General features: G+C 37.2%; 9 non-coding genes across 9 annotated transcripts; all 9 read left to right on the top strand.

Annotated features, from left to right (window-relative positions):
* Window positions 1-549: 549 nt before the first annotated feature.
* Window positions 550-631, top strand: Trnas-uga (transfer RNA serine (anticodon UGA)). The gene has a single exon. It is a non-coding gene; the product is annotated as a tRNA-Ser (tRNA).
* Window positions 632-910: 279 nt separating this feature from the next.
* On the top strand, window positions 911-983 carry Trnar-ucu (transfer RNA arginine (anticodon UCU)). Its single transcript has one exon. It is a non-coding gene; the product is annotated as a tRNA-Arg (tRNA).
* A 129-nt stretch (window positions 984-1,112) lies between these two features.
* Window positions 1,113-1,194, top strand: Trnas-uga (transfer RNA serine (anticodon UGA)). Its single transcript has one exon. It is a non-coding gene; the product is annotated as a tRNA-Ser (tRNA).
* A 963-nt stretch (window positions 1,195-2,157) lies between these two features.
* On the top strand, window positions 2,158-2,239 carry Trnas-cga (transfer RNA serine (anticodon CGA)). Its single transcript has one exon. It is a non-coding gene; the product is annotated as a tRNA-Ser (tRNA).
* A 279-nt stretch (window positions 2,240-2,518) lies between these two features.
* On the top strand, window positions 2,519-2,591 carry Trnar-ucu (transfer RNA arginine (anticodon UCU)). The gene has a single exon. It is a non-coding gene; the product is annotated as a tRNA-Arg (tRNA).
* Window positions 2,592-2,721: 130 nt separating this feature from the next.
* Trnas-uga (transfer RNA serine (anticodon UGA)) lies at window positions 2,722-2,803 on the top strand. Its single transcript has one exon. It is a non-coding gene; the product is annotated as a tRNA-Ser (tRNA).
* Window positions 2,804-3,567: 764 nt separating this feature from the next.
* Window positions 3,568-3,640, top strand: Trnar-ucu (transfer RNA arginine (anticodon UCU)). Its single transcript has one exon. It is a non-coding gene; the product is annotated as a tRNA-Arg (tRNA).
* Window positions 3,641-3,770: 130 nt separating this feature from the next.
* Trnas-uga (transfer RNA serine (anticodon UGA)) lies at window positions 3,771-3,852 on the top strand. The gene has a single exon. It is a non-coding gene; the product is annotated as a tRNA-Ser (tRNA).
* Window positions 3,853-4,209: 357 nt separating this feature from the next.
* Trnar-ucu (transfer RNA arginine (anticodon UCU)) lies at window positions 4,210-4,282 on the top strand. Its single transcript has one exon. It is a non-coding gene; the product is annotated as a tRNA-Arg (tRNA).
* Window positions 4,283-13,390: the final 9,108 nt, after the last annotated feature.

Below are 13,390 nucleotides of genomic sequence, written 5' to 3'. Positions count from 1 at the left end.
AGCGCACTGGACTTCTAATTCAGAACAAATTTTAAATTCTAACTATTACATCTTTCCCATCAAATCCGTTGCTTATGTATTTTTTAAATTTATGCTTATCTCTTTTTTAAATTAATACTAAAGAGACAAAGTCTGTGAACCACAAGTTACTAGCGGAGAAGCTGTGATGACCGAGTGATTAAGGCGTTGGACCTGCTCGGAGCGTTTAATATTGTTTTATTAACATATGAAATCAAAACGCAATCGAGAGTAAAAAGATAACCTATTGCGCAACGAGCATTGGTGTTTCAGTGGTAGATTTCTCGCCTGCCACGCGGGAGATCTGGATTCGATTAAACCTTGCGAGTCTTCGTGGCGCAAAGAATAGCGCGCTGTACTTCTAATCCAGAGGTTCCGGGTTTAAGTCCCGGCGAAGATTGTGTTAATTTATACCCATACATTTTTATATTCTAATTAATACATCTTTCCCCTCAATATCCGTTGCTTATGTATTTTTTTAAATTTTACTAAAGAGATAAAATCTGTATACCAAAAGTTATTAAAGTAGAAGCTGTGATGGCCGAGTGGTTAAGGCGTTGGACTTGAAATCCAATGGGATATTCCCGCGCAGGTTCGAACCCTGCTCGCAGCGTTTAATTTTGTTAACATATGAACATTGAACCACAAATTACTAACGTAGTAATCGTGATGGCCGAGTTCTTAGGGCGTTGGACTTGAAATCCAGCGGGATATTCTCACGGAGGTTCGAGCCCTGCTCGCAGCGTTTAATCTTGTTTTATTAACATATGAACATCAAAATGCAATTGAGAGTGAAAAGATAACCTCTTGCGCAACGAGCATTGGTGTTTCAGTGGTAGATTTCTCGCCTGCCACGCGGGAGATCGGGATTCGATTAACTTAAATCTTGCGAGTCTTCGTGGCGCAATGGATAGCGCGCTGGACTTCTAATCCAGAGGTTCCGGGTTCGAGTCCCGGCGAAGATGGTGTTCATTTATGCGAATACATTTTAAATTCTAATTAATACATCTTTCCCGTCAATATCCGTTGCTTATGTATTTTTTAAATTTTACTAAAGAGATAAAATCCGTATACCAAAAGTTACTAAAGTAGAAGCTGTGATGGCCGAGAGGTTAAGGCGTTGGACTTGAAATCCAATGGGATATTCCCGCGCAGGTTCAAACCCTGCTCGCGGCGTTTAATTTCGTAAACATATGAACATTGAATCACAAATTACTAACGTGGTAACTGTGATGGCCGAGTGCTTAAGGCGTTGGACTTGAAATCTAGCGGGATATCCTCACGGAGGTTCGAGCCCTGCTCGCAGCGTTTAATTTTAATTTATTTAACGTATAAACATTAAAATGCAATCGAGAGTGAAAAGATAACCTACCGCGAACGAGCATTGGTGGTTCAGTGGTAGAATTCTCGCCTGCCACGCGGGAGGCCCGGATTCGATTCCCGGCCAATGCAGCTCGTAATATTTTCAAGAATTTGATAATAATTCATGGTACGAAATATGGAAAATGTTCTGTTTTCTATTGAAAGTTGTGAGACCTCGTGGCGCAATGGATAGCGCACTGGACTTCTAATCCAGAATACATTTTAAATTCTAACTAATACATCTTTCCCATGAAATCCGTTGCTTATGTATTTTTTAATTTCATGCTTATCTCTTTTTTAAATTATTACTAAAGAGACAAAGTCTGTGAACCACAAGTTTCTAGCGGAGAAGCTGTGATGACCGAGTGATTAAGGCGTTGGACTTGAAATCCAGCGGGATATTCCCGCGCAGGTTCGTACCTTGCTCGCAGCGTTTAATATTGTTTTATTAACATATGAAATCAAAACGCAATCGAGAGTGAAAAGATAACCTATTGCGCAACGAGCATTGGTGTTTCAGTGGTAGATTTCTCGCCTGCCACGCGGGAGATCGGGATTCGATTAGAACTTGCGAGTCTTCGTGGCGCAATGGATAGCGCGCTGGACTTCTAATCCAGAGGTTACGGGTTTGAGTCCCGGCGAAGATTGTGTTAATTTATGCGAATACATTTTATATTCTAATTAATACATCTTTCCCGTCAATATCCGTTGCTTATGTATTTTTTTAAATTTTACTAAAGAGATAAAATCTGTATACCAAAAGTTACTAAAGTAAAAGCTGTGATGGCCGAGTGGTTAAAGCGTTGGACTCGAAATCCAATGGGATATTCCCGCGCAGGTTCGAACCCTGCTCGCAGCGTTTAATTTTGTAAACATATGAACATTGAACCACAAATTACTAACGTAGTAATCGTGATGGCCGAGTTCTTAGGGCGTTGGACTTGAAATCCAGCGGGATATTCTCACGGAGGTTCGATCCCTGCTCGCAGCGTTTAATCTTGTTTTATTAACATATGAACATCAAAATGCAATTGAGAGTGAAAAGATAACCTATTGCGCAACGAGCATTGGTGTTTCAGTGGTAGATTTCTCGCCTACCACGCGGGAGATCGGGATTCGATTAACTTAAAACTTGCGAGTCTTCGTGGCGCAATGGATAGCGCGCTGGACTTCTAATCCAGAGGTTCCGGGTTCGAGTCCCGGCGAAGATGGTTTTCATTTATGCGAATACATTTTTTAATTCTAATTAATACATCTTTCCCGTCCATATCCGTTGCTTATGTATTTTTTAAATTTTACTAAAGAGATAAAATTTGTATACCAAAAGTTACTAAAGTAGAAGCTGTGATGGCCGAGTGGTTAAGGCGTTGGACTTGAAATCCAATGGGATATTCCCGCGCAGGTTCAAACCCTGCTCGCAGCGTTCAATTTCGTAAACATATGAACATTGAATCACAAATTACTAACGTGGTAACTGTGATGGCCGAGTGCTTAAGGCTTGGACTTGAAATCTAGCGGGATATTCTCACGGAGGTTCGAGCCCTGCTCGCAGCGTTTAATTTTGTTTTATTTAAGGTATAAACATTAAAATGCAATCGAGAGTGAAAAGATAACCTACCGCGAACGAGCATTGGTGGTTCAGTGGTAGAATTCTCCCCTGCCACGCGGGAGGCCCGGGTTCGATTCCCGGCCAATGCAGCTCGTAATATTTTCAAGAATTTGATAATAATTCATGGTACGAAATATGGAAAATGTTCTGTTTTCTATTGAAAGTTGCGAGACTTCGTGGCGCAATGGATAGCGCACTGGACTTCTAATCCAGAATACATTTTAAATTCTAACTAATACATCTTTCCCATAAAATCCGTTGCTTATGTATTTTTTAATTTTATGCTTATCTCTTTTTTAAATTATTACTAAAGAGACAAAGTCTGTGAACCACAAGTTACTAGCGGAGAAGCTGTGATGACCGAGTGTTTAAGGCGTTGGACTTGAAATCCAGCGGGATATTCCCGCGCAGGTTCGTACCTTGCTCGCAGCGTTTAATATTGTTTTATTAACATATGAAATCAAAACGCAATCGAGAGTGAAAAGATAACCTATTGCGCAACGAGCATTGGTGTTTCAGTGGTAGATTTCTCGCCTACCACGCGGGAGATCGGGATTCGATTAACTTAAAACTTGCGAGTCTTCGTGGCGCAATGGATGGCGCGCTGGACTTCTAATCCAGAGGTTCCGGGTTCGAGTCCCGGCGAAGATGGTGTTCATTTATGCGAATACATTTTTTAATTCTAATTAATACATCTTTCCCGTCCATATCCGTTGCTTATGTATTTTTTAAATTTTACTAAAGAGATAAAATTTGTATACCAAAAGTTACTAAAGTAGAAGCTGTGATGGCCGAGTGGTTAAGGCGTTGGACTTGAAATCCAATGGGATATTCCCGCGCAGGTTCAAACCCTGCTCGCAGCGTTTAATTTCGTAAACATATGAACATTGAATCACAAATTACTAACGTGGTAACTGTGATGGCCGAGTGCTTAAGGCTTGGACTTGAAATCTAGCGGGATATTCTCACGGAGGTTCGAGCCCTGCTCGCAGCGTTAAATTTTGTTTTATTTAAGGTATAAACATTAAAATGCAATCGAGAGTGAAAATATAACCTATTGCGCAACGAGCATTGGTGGTTCAGTGTTAGATTCTTCGCCTGCCACGAGGGAGACCCAGGTTCGATTCCTGGCAAATGCATCCAAGGATATTTGAAAAAAATTGCTCATATTTCATGGTACGAAATATGAAAAATGATCTGTTTTCTATTTGGCCTTGCGAGTCTTCGTGGCGCAATGGATAGCGCGCTGGACTTCTAATCCAGAGGTTCCGGGTTCGAGTCCCGGCGAAGATAGTGCTCATTTATGCGATTACATTTTAAATTCTAATTAATACATCTTCCCGTCAATATCCGTTGCTTATGTATTTTTTAAATTGATGCTCATGTATTTTTAAAATTTTACTAAAGAGATAAAGTCTGTAAACTAAAAATTACTAACGGAGAAGCTGTGATGACCAAGTGGTTGAGGCGTTGGACTTGAAATACAATGGAATATTCCCGCACAGGCTCGAACCCTGCTCGCAGCGTTTAATTTTGTAAACATATGAACATTGGACCACAAATTACTAACGTAGTAACTGTGATGGTCGAGCGGTTAAGGCGTTGGACTTGAAATCCAGCAGGATATTCCCACGCAGGTTCGAGCCCTGCTCGCAGCGTTTAATTTTGTTTTATTAAGGTAAAAACATTAATATGCAATCGAGAGTGAAAAGACAACCCAACGCGAACGAGCATTAGTGGTTCAGTGGTAGAATTCTCGCCTGCCACGCGGAAGGCCCGGGTTCGATTCCCAGCCAATGCATCTCAGAATATTTTCAAGAATTTGATAATAATTCACGGTACGAAATATGGAAAATGATCTGTTTTCTATTAAAACTTGTGAGACTTTGTGGTGCAATGGATAGCGCACTGGACTTCTAATCCAGAATGCATTTTTAATTCTAATTAATACATCTTTCCCGTCAATATCCATTGCTTATGTATTTTTTAAATTTATGCTTATCTATTTTTTAAATTATTACTAAAGAGACAAAGTCTGTGAACCACAAGTTACTAACTGAGAAGCTGTGATGACCGAGTGGTTAAAGCGTTGGACTTGAAATCCAGCGGGATATTCCCGCGCAGGTTCGTACCCTGCTCGCAGCGTTTAATCTTGTTTTATTAACATATAAATTAAAATTGTTTTTTTGCATTTTTCTCAAAACTCGAAGTTGTGACTTAAGCCTGTTCTGTTCTCATGCGGCGATATATTTATTGCATAAAATAACAAGACTCACCTATGAGTTGTTCACTGCAGCACTGCTCATCTGCTATATTTCTCTCATTTAGTTACTCTGCTATTATCTACTTGTAAGTCCCAATACTGTGATCATCTTCATTTTCAAGAAAATCAACATCCTGAATAGAAAGTTATGTGCACAGTAGGCTACTAACAAAATGTATGATAGCTGTTAAAATTGTGTAATTCCAAGTTAAGCACAAAAGAAAAATAAATTGTTCCCGCTCGACTCACCAAACATGTTATAAACAAATAAATAATCCCAGTACAGCAATAGCCTGTACAGAATCCTTTTGGCAAGTTTGGCAAATCAAAATTAGTTGAGATAGCTCCCGTTACTGGTACGAAGTTCAGAAGTTAGACTCGCAATAAAAGTTATTGATAACGGTATATTTTTGTATTTATATAGTCTTATCGGGTCTCCTGAAGTATGCGCCGCAAGTACTTCTAGTTGGCCTGGCTCAACAATATTTACATATGTAATTTCTAACCCCCACATGCAGACATGACTACGTCATCCAAAAATTACATCACTGCAAAGTCGCAATGACGTAATACGGCCATCAAAAGTATACGGATGGTTGCACAGACAATCATCCGAAGTTGAGCAAGCCAGCCTATTTCTTGTCTTCGAAACGATATCGATACAGCGATAAAAGAGAGATCGCTGCACAGATGCCATTTCGGACGATCGTAACTATACTTTAGAAAGCTCTATGACGCGTTGGTGATGCAGTGATGTAATTTCCGGATGACGTAGTCATGCGGGGGTTAGAAATTAGATATGCAAAAATTGTCGAGACAGGCCAACTATAAGTACCTGCGGCGCGTACTTCAGGACACCCATCTTATCTAGGCCTAGTACTGGTCACTTAACGTTTGCAAACAAAGCTTGACAAAGTCTGAAGTTTGGCAAATCAAAAGTATCTAGGCTAGTTGAGATAGAAAACCGTAGCTCACGTTACTTGTACGAAGTTCAGAATAAGTTACTGATAACGTTAAATTTCTGTATTTACCATTATAGGCTATAGCCTAGTCTTATCTAGTACTGGTCACTTAACATTAGCCAACAAAGCTTTGGTTTGCTTGACTGGCAACGTTAGCTGAACGCAATCTGAATCCACATGAACACTGTAGGCTAATAGTAGTAGTGGATTGACTGATCGATTGTTTAATTATGGCTAGATTAAGGTACCGTACCGGTACTAGGCCTATAATTTCGCGTTTTTTTATCAGCATCAACTTAACAATTCGAAATCTTACCTGTACCAGCAAGCTTAAACCTCCAGACCTCTCCACACAATGTAGCCCAAGTTTTCCCCATATTGTAGCTTGAGACAAGTTCAACACAAACTGTGCCCACCCACTTATTCTATCTATTGAAAATTGGAGTTGTTTACCGCAGACAGTCTGTTATGCACAGAGCTTCATTGAAGCCTCGGCAGAGTGATAAGTCAAGTCACCGCGCATAAAAGTATTCGAAACGATTTCAGCCAATAGCGTTCAACCTTCTCATATCGTCACAGTCACCTCGATATCACGTGACAAGACGCGTTAATGCATTTCCACCAAGTTTAGTGAAGAAAATGTTTGGTAACACACCCTGTGAATGCATTAGCACGGTGTATATAAAATTATGCAACGAAATAAGGCGGAAAATTTATCACTACACCCCAATGGTGGGGGTGGAAATGGCAAATATCCTCTTTTTCTGTTAAGAGTGATAGTATAATATTGTTACGAACTTGTACAAACCTATTTGTGCAATTTTGATATCATGATACACAAGTTTTTAGGTTTTGTTTTATAAAATATATGCTTTTTTGACGGTTCCTCTGTACAAATACGGCGTCCGCTGTCCGGCGTGTCAAAGACAATTTCCCCAACATATGATATTTTTATAGTTTTGAATATTAAAAAAAAACGGTTAAACAAACCCTTAAAGTTAGTTTTTCATTCACTTCGGATGTCTGAGCATAAATGTTTTGGCTATTGAATATCGATTGTTAAAAAAGGAAACTTAGGTTTAATTAAATAGGAATTTTCACTAAAAGGGAAAACCACTACAAACGATATATATTTAGGTAGCAGTGCCGTATTGACAGTTTCATTTCTCAAATAATATCAATTATTAAAAATTAAAACACGTAATGTCCACTGAATAATTGTTTGGTATATTAGTGAATGACTCAGCCATGTCTCTTCGTTTGACTCGTTAGGATAATGCTAACAATGAGACAATAATGTTGTAACCGATAATAACCTTAGCAACCATTGAATAATCTTATTTAATATATATATTCATTTTCAACCCACAATACTCTTTGCTGTTACAAACCATATAATACTGAGCACAACGCCGACTAATTTTCAATGAGGACGTAATATGTATATAGTGTGGGAATTGACGTATATAATATATCTATCTATAATGTCATGAATTTGTAATCAAAATATAGCGTGGCGTCAAAAGTGCTTTACCATAGGACATAACTTTATGTTGCTTTATCTGTTGTAAACTTGCCTACAATATTACTGCTGTCTAGTGATTTTGGTTCTTAAAACACCCATTGCCTCAAGAAACATCCTACAGTCGAGTATTGTTTTCCCGCATAAAAGGACATACAAAGACATGTACTTTACAAATATATCGGAATGCTATATTAACATGAAGTTAGTCGCGTTGGTGAGTCTCTCTCTATTCCTGCAAATATCAAACGCATGTAAGTATCATTTAGGTATTTTTATTTCCTTAATATTTTTGAATCGTGACCAAGTTATGTGACTTCATACGCGTTTATGAACAAAAACAGCACAAACCGTCTCCGGTATGCTCAAAATATATACAAATATATCATATATTTTTGCAAATTCCAGTGACCACGTAAATACAAGTAAATGGTTATAAACGATTCTATTTCCCAAGTAACTTGAAGAGTTCTTTCTGTCAGAAAGTAATACTAGTTTTATGAGATATGTCCATAAACAAAATTAACACATTCGACAGCATATCAGAATAAAAATACGAACCGGGAAATCTTACAAATCGAACTCAATAACACTTGTTTCACTACGTTCACTCATTTTTCCACATCCCAAAGTAGCATAAATGAAAGTCATTCTCAATTGAGACTCGTATTTCAAAGTTGATTCTTCTGTCTAATAATATATTTTCATTATTAAAAAAATCAATTTGTATGCATTCCGATAAACTTTCATTTGTATAAATTCATGTTGTTAGGCCTAATCGGAAAATTTTCAATTTAGACTTTGATATATTCTCAATTGTCAATGTATATATGTGGTTGCTTAGTTCAATATTATTTACATGCGTTCTTCCAAATAATGAGGTTCAAATAAATATTTTTGTTCACAGTTTGCATTGAGGGCGGGGACAGCACAACAGTGAATTTGAAGTTTTTCAATGAGACAAGTCAAAACCATATCTGGTCAATAGGCGTCCCTCGAATAATATTGGATCTCAATATCACTTGTCATGGGAATTTCGTTATCACTATTTTACGGTTGGGTTTATTAATGCATAATGACTCTGTAATTTCTGCTCGTACCTTTGCCAGCTTGATTGTTCATCGAGGTCACCCCTGCCGTGTTAGTAATACCAATCCTGAAATGAATGAAATTGTAACATCGTGTACAATCAGTGATGATGAACGGGTTGTTACGTTTCGTGTCGAGTTCTCAAATAACACCGCGGAACGAAATTCCTCTACTTTTGCGATTACAGAATCAACGAGTCGCGAAGCATTCTATCACAATCGCCCATTAATCTTTAAATGTATGTCGTTTTGTATTACAATCAAGAATTTTATTTAAACAGTAAAACACTGACATTTTAGTGCCGAAGAATTTAGGTCTATTCAAAATCATTTTAAATCATTATCTTGAAATTTTAATTTTGACCTTCACCCATTATAATGCTGTCTTAAAAGATTCATTTATTTTTATTATACATATTGGTGTGTAAAGTTTATTCGAGGCAATTTTTTTTTAATTTGTATATTTTTATAATAAAACCAGAACATAAATACTACATAATATATAAATTGGCTTGCATTTTCCCCCAAGTTTCAATATTAAATTTTAAAAAATATTGAGGTACATACTTATACTGTTTTATAGTTCTATGTTCAGATTGCACCAACAATGATATACCTGGAAACCTACTAATGCAAACACCTTCGATAGAGTCATACTCGTACGGCCAATACAATGCGACCTGCTCGTCAAACGATTTGTTTTTAAGTGGAAGCGATTACACAACTAGTATGGCAATCAAATGTGGTCGTTATGCTGAATGGGAGATCCCACATTACGTTTGTGATCGATGTAAGTGAATATGACGTCATATTAATTGCACATTCGGTGCATCAACATATTCAGTGATGAGAATCCCATCTTTAACGGCACACTGCGCACAGAATTTAGATAATGCCCACGTGAAATGTTTTTTATTATATTAGATATCCTTTTATGTGGAGGTAGTATATTTCAATGATAATATATGGTGCTTCCGTAGTATGTGTACCAAGATGGCGTACAACCTGAACATATTATGTGTAGCGGGTTAGAATTATCAGGTTGTGCGCCATCTTGGTACACATACTACGGGAGCGCCCAATATATATTGCTGATGGTTCTATTTTTGAATGATTGCAAAGTTATTAAATTGCAGTTTCTAATATGTTGTATCACAACCCATAAGCCTATTTGAAAATTATCTTACTTTCAGCATGCCCCAGAGGGTCATTTGAAAAGCTACATCCAGCATCTGGTAAATAATTCGCTGTAAAATATAGAATAAACAGTCACTTGAGTGTGGCATGCAAAACCGGCCGGATGTACATTCATAAAATTGAAACGGAATCATATTTCATATCAAACGCGCAATTTCTATGTAATGCGTATGAGCGATGGGAACTTCCACGGGTTAATTGTTGGGCAGGTATTAAATAATTTATTTATGATAACTGAAAATAAATAAGTATGTTTGTACATTCCATTACATAATAATTTATATATATATTTTTTAATTTTTGAAAATAAATCGTAAATATGTTCAATGTAATGCGGTTGACAATAATGGTTTACAAATCAGATTACGATGATTAAGCAGTCTTGCGCCACGCGTCATTGATTTTATCTAAAATCATTACAAGATAAATCTTCATATTGGTTATACTTGATGTCAGTTGGTTTATCCTACACCCACAGCAAAATAAACTCCTATTGGTTGCCTGCGACCAACGTAATTGCCATGAGTCAGTCCATTACACTTCTGAGCCATTTGATACTTGCAACTTGTATAGTGTGCCAGGGCATACTCCAAGTCTCGTCTAAGCACCTTGTTTGATTTTAAATGAAATTACACACTTTTAACTAAAGATACCAACATACGTAGCATCAAATATTAATTAGTTTGGCGCATTTGAAAAAAAAACTTTAATGTCCTAAGGATTTTTCAACCGCAATATAAGTAATGCACATGCCAATGAACAAAACCACTTGCTGACCTCATTTTCGCGAGTTGTCTTGGTGACTGTGAATGGTTTTCAATAAAGTCAATTTGAATCCATTTACATGTATATAAATATCACATTGCCTGTAATGAACTGCTGATTTCTAAGGTTTTTTTCTCGTTTCAGTGTGGGTACTTCGTAGTCAACTTGAAAGGCAAATTTATTTTTTGTCTCGAGTGGTTTCTACCGGCATTGGTTTTGAATGAGATTCCTGTATGCTAAATACAGATCAGTAAATTCAAATATTATTTTCAGGACACACAATCGATTTTGTATATTCTACCATCACAATACATTCTGGAGATCCTATCATTATTGCGTGTAAATCATCAAAGCCTTCGAACACCGTAGAACTCACTGCAAAAAATGACATCATCAAAGGGAAGGTATGAACAAACATTAACGTTACCGGACTTTTATTATTTTTCTTCGCAAATCACCCTCGCTGGGAACATAACGGACTTTCGCTATTACAACACATGAAGCACTGCTATAGTTCAATGTGTACATCCGTCATATTTAATTTACTCGTTAGTTGTTTATCTTTTCGTCAATAAAATTGACATTTGATCATTGCTTGGCAGCCTTCTATGAATGTTTCATCAAACAAATAGAAGACACATTAGGTTTATTTTTATCACTAAACCAGATTCAATTTCAAATTTATTAATGTAAATGAGAATTTCCTAATATCTATTTCAAATTACCTTTAATCTTCTTTTCTAGTCTGCATGGTTGAATTTAACAGCAACGGCAGATCATGATGAAATTACCGCAACATGCGATGAATTAGATGAAACAGGGGAAGCTGTGCGGCATAATAAACGACACTGCTAGTTCAATGTAAGTAGACTCCCAGCTTGTAATTACTTACTGTTTATCATTAGTACAATGTCATTTGAAATGACTTAAACATGTGAAGTTACCAGCACCGAATTATAATTAAGCTAGTGTTACCGCTAAATTAGCCTCGCAGGGTGATGATCGAAGTGTATAATAAATTTGTGAACCGCAATGATTTCGTCCAATTTCTCGGTACTCCTGAAGTGGGGAGAACCAAGATGTCGCATGACCTGAACCCTAACCTGGTACACAACCTGAGTTCAGGTTGTTTGCCATCTTGGTGCGCATACTTCAGGAGGTCCAATTTCTCATTAGTGTCTGTTTGTCTGGTTATTTGATCTGAACAAACCTATTTAAAACGAATATTACATTCTGCTACGAACTTTTACCCCGAATACAAAAAAAAAAGTCCTTTGTGATAAATAGTACTGAACGTGAACAACAACAGACTGCTAAGACACCCAAACAACAAGAAACAAGAGAGTTATGTTTAAATATATGGACACGTAGCGCCACATAATTTGATGAGGTCATAGCAAAAAAAATTATTAGCCTTCTGGAAAAAAATTCCATCTTTAACCACTGAAAATTTCAAGGCAATTGGTCCAGTAATCAACAAAAAAGGAGATTTCTTCAAAACGATTCAAAGAGCAAGAACAACATAATAACAAAACGATCGTTATGTCCACTACGTGTCCAATAATTACACGCAATACAACGAGCTTGCAGAGCTCGACAGAAAAAGGGACTACGCGCATGAGCGAGTTGATTGTACTGTTTACACGAAGAGCAGTGGTTTTTAATAATTTCGGCGGGGGGGAACCCCATTGGAACATTCCAAGGGGTCGAGGAAATCTTGTGCAATAGTCTGTCCTTCATTGTCTGAATTCTAATAACTATAAATTCAATACTAGCAAACGACATTATCATTAAAGTGAAGTGATTTTAATGATAGTGGGAAACCTGATACGTATCCGATTATATTATATTAAATCATTATTATTATAAATATAGACTCCAGGAGGAACTTATGTACTGTACTGACGGAACACTGGGGTGCTGCGAAACCCCCGGTTGAGAACCACTGGTGTAGAGAAATCTAAGAATAACAATAAAAAACTGGTGCTAACAGTAAACAATAACCTTTGTATCAGAACATCTTTTTTTGTTTTCAAAAAAACTATCATGAATTGCTTTAACTAGAGTCTTGTTTAAACTGAATGCGTATAAACACCCAACAATGATCTATGTTTCAAATTGCGCTCTTTATGGATTAAAAATAACAAATTTGACTGATTTTATTCTAAAGCATGTAATGCATTAAGAAAGTGCACACTTGACATTTCTGTGGCTGTCTGTAACTTCGAACTAGGATGGGTCTTACTCACCCTTAAAAACAAAATTTGGTCAAATGCAAGTTCACGCACTCATTTAGAAGTAGAGAATAATCAAGCCAACAAAGTTAAGGGTACCCACTAGAGTGGGACACTAAACATATATAGTATTTTGGTAATAAATTACACATGAATTACACATAAGTATCGATAGATGCGAGACTTCTGAGTACATGCGCGTAAAAAATCCCCTAAAAGGCTTTACGAATCCATAAAAAATTCTCAAGCCTCATTGATAGATAAATATTCAACAACCTTCAATCAAAGTGATCATGAGAAGATGAATGAGAACAATCCGCAGACGAAGCTTCATTTTGACGACAAATGTCACCAACGACCACGAGTTTTA

This window comes from Styela clava, chromosome 3 (genome assembly GCF_964204865.1).
Source record: "Styela clava chromosome 3, kaStyClav1.hap1.2, whole genome shotgun sequence".
NCBI lineage: Eukaryota > Metazoa > Chordata > Ascidiacea > Stolidobranchia > Styelidae > Styela > Styela clava.
This window is presented reverse-complemented; position numbering and strand designations above follow the sequence as displayed.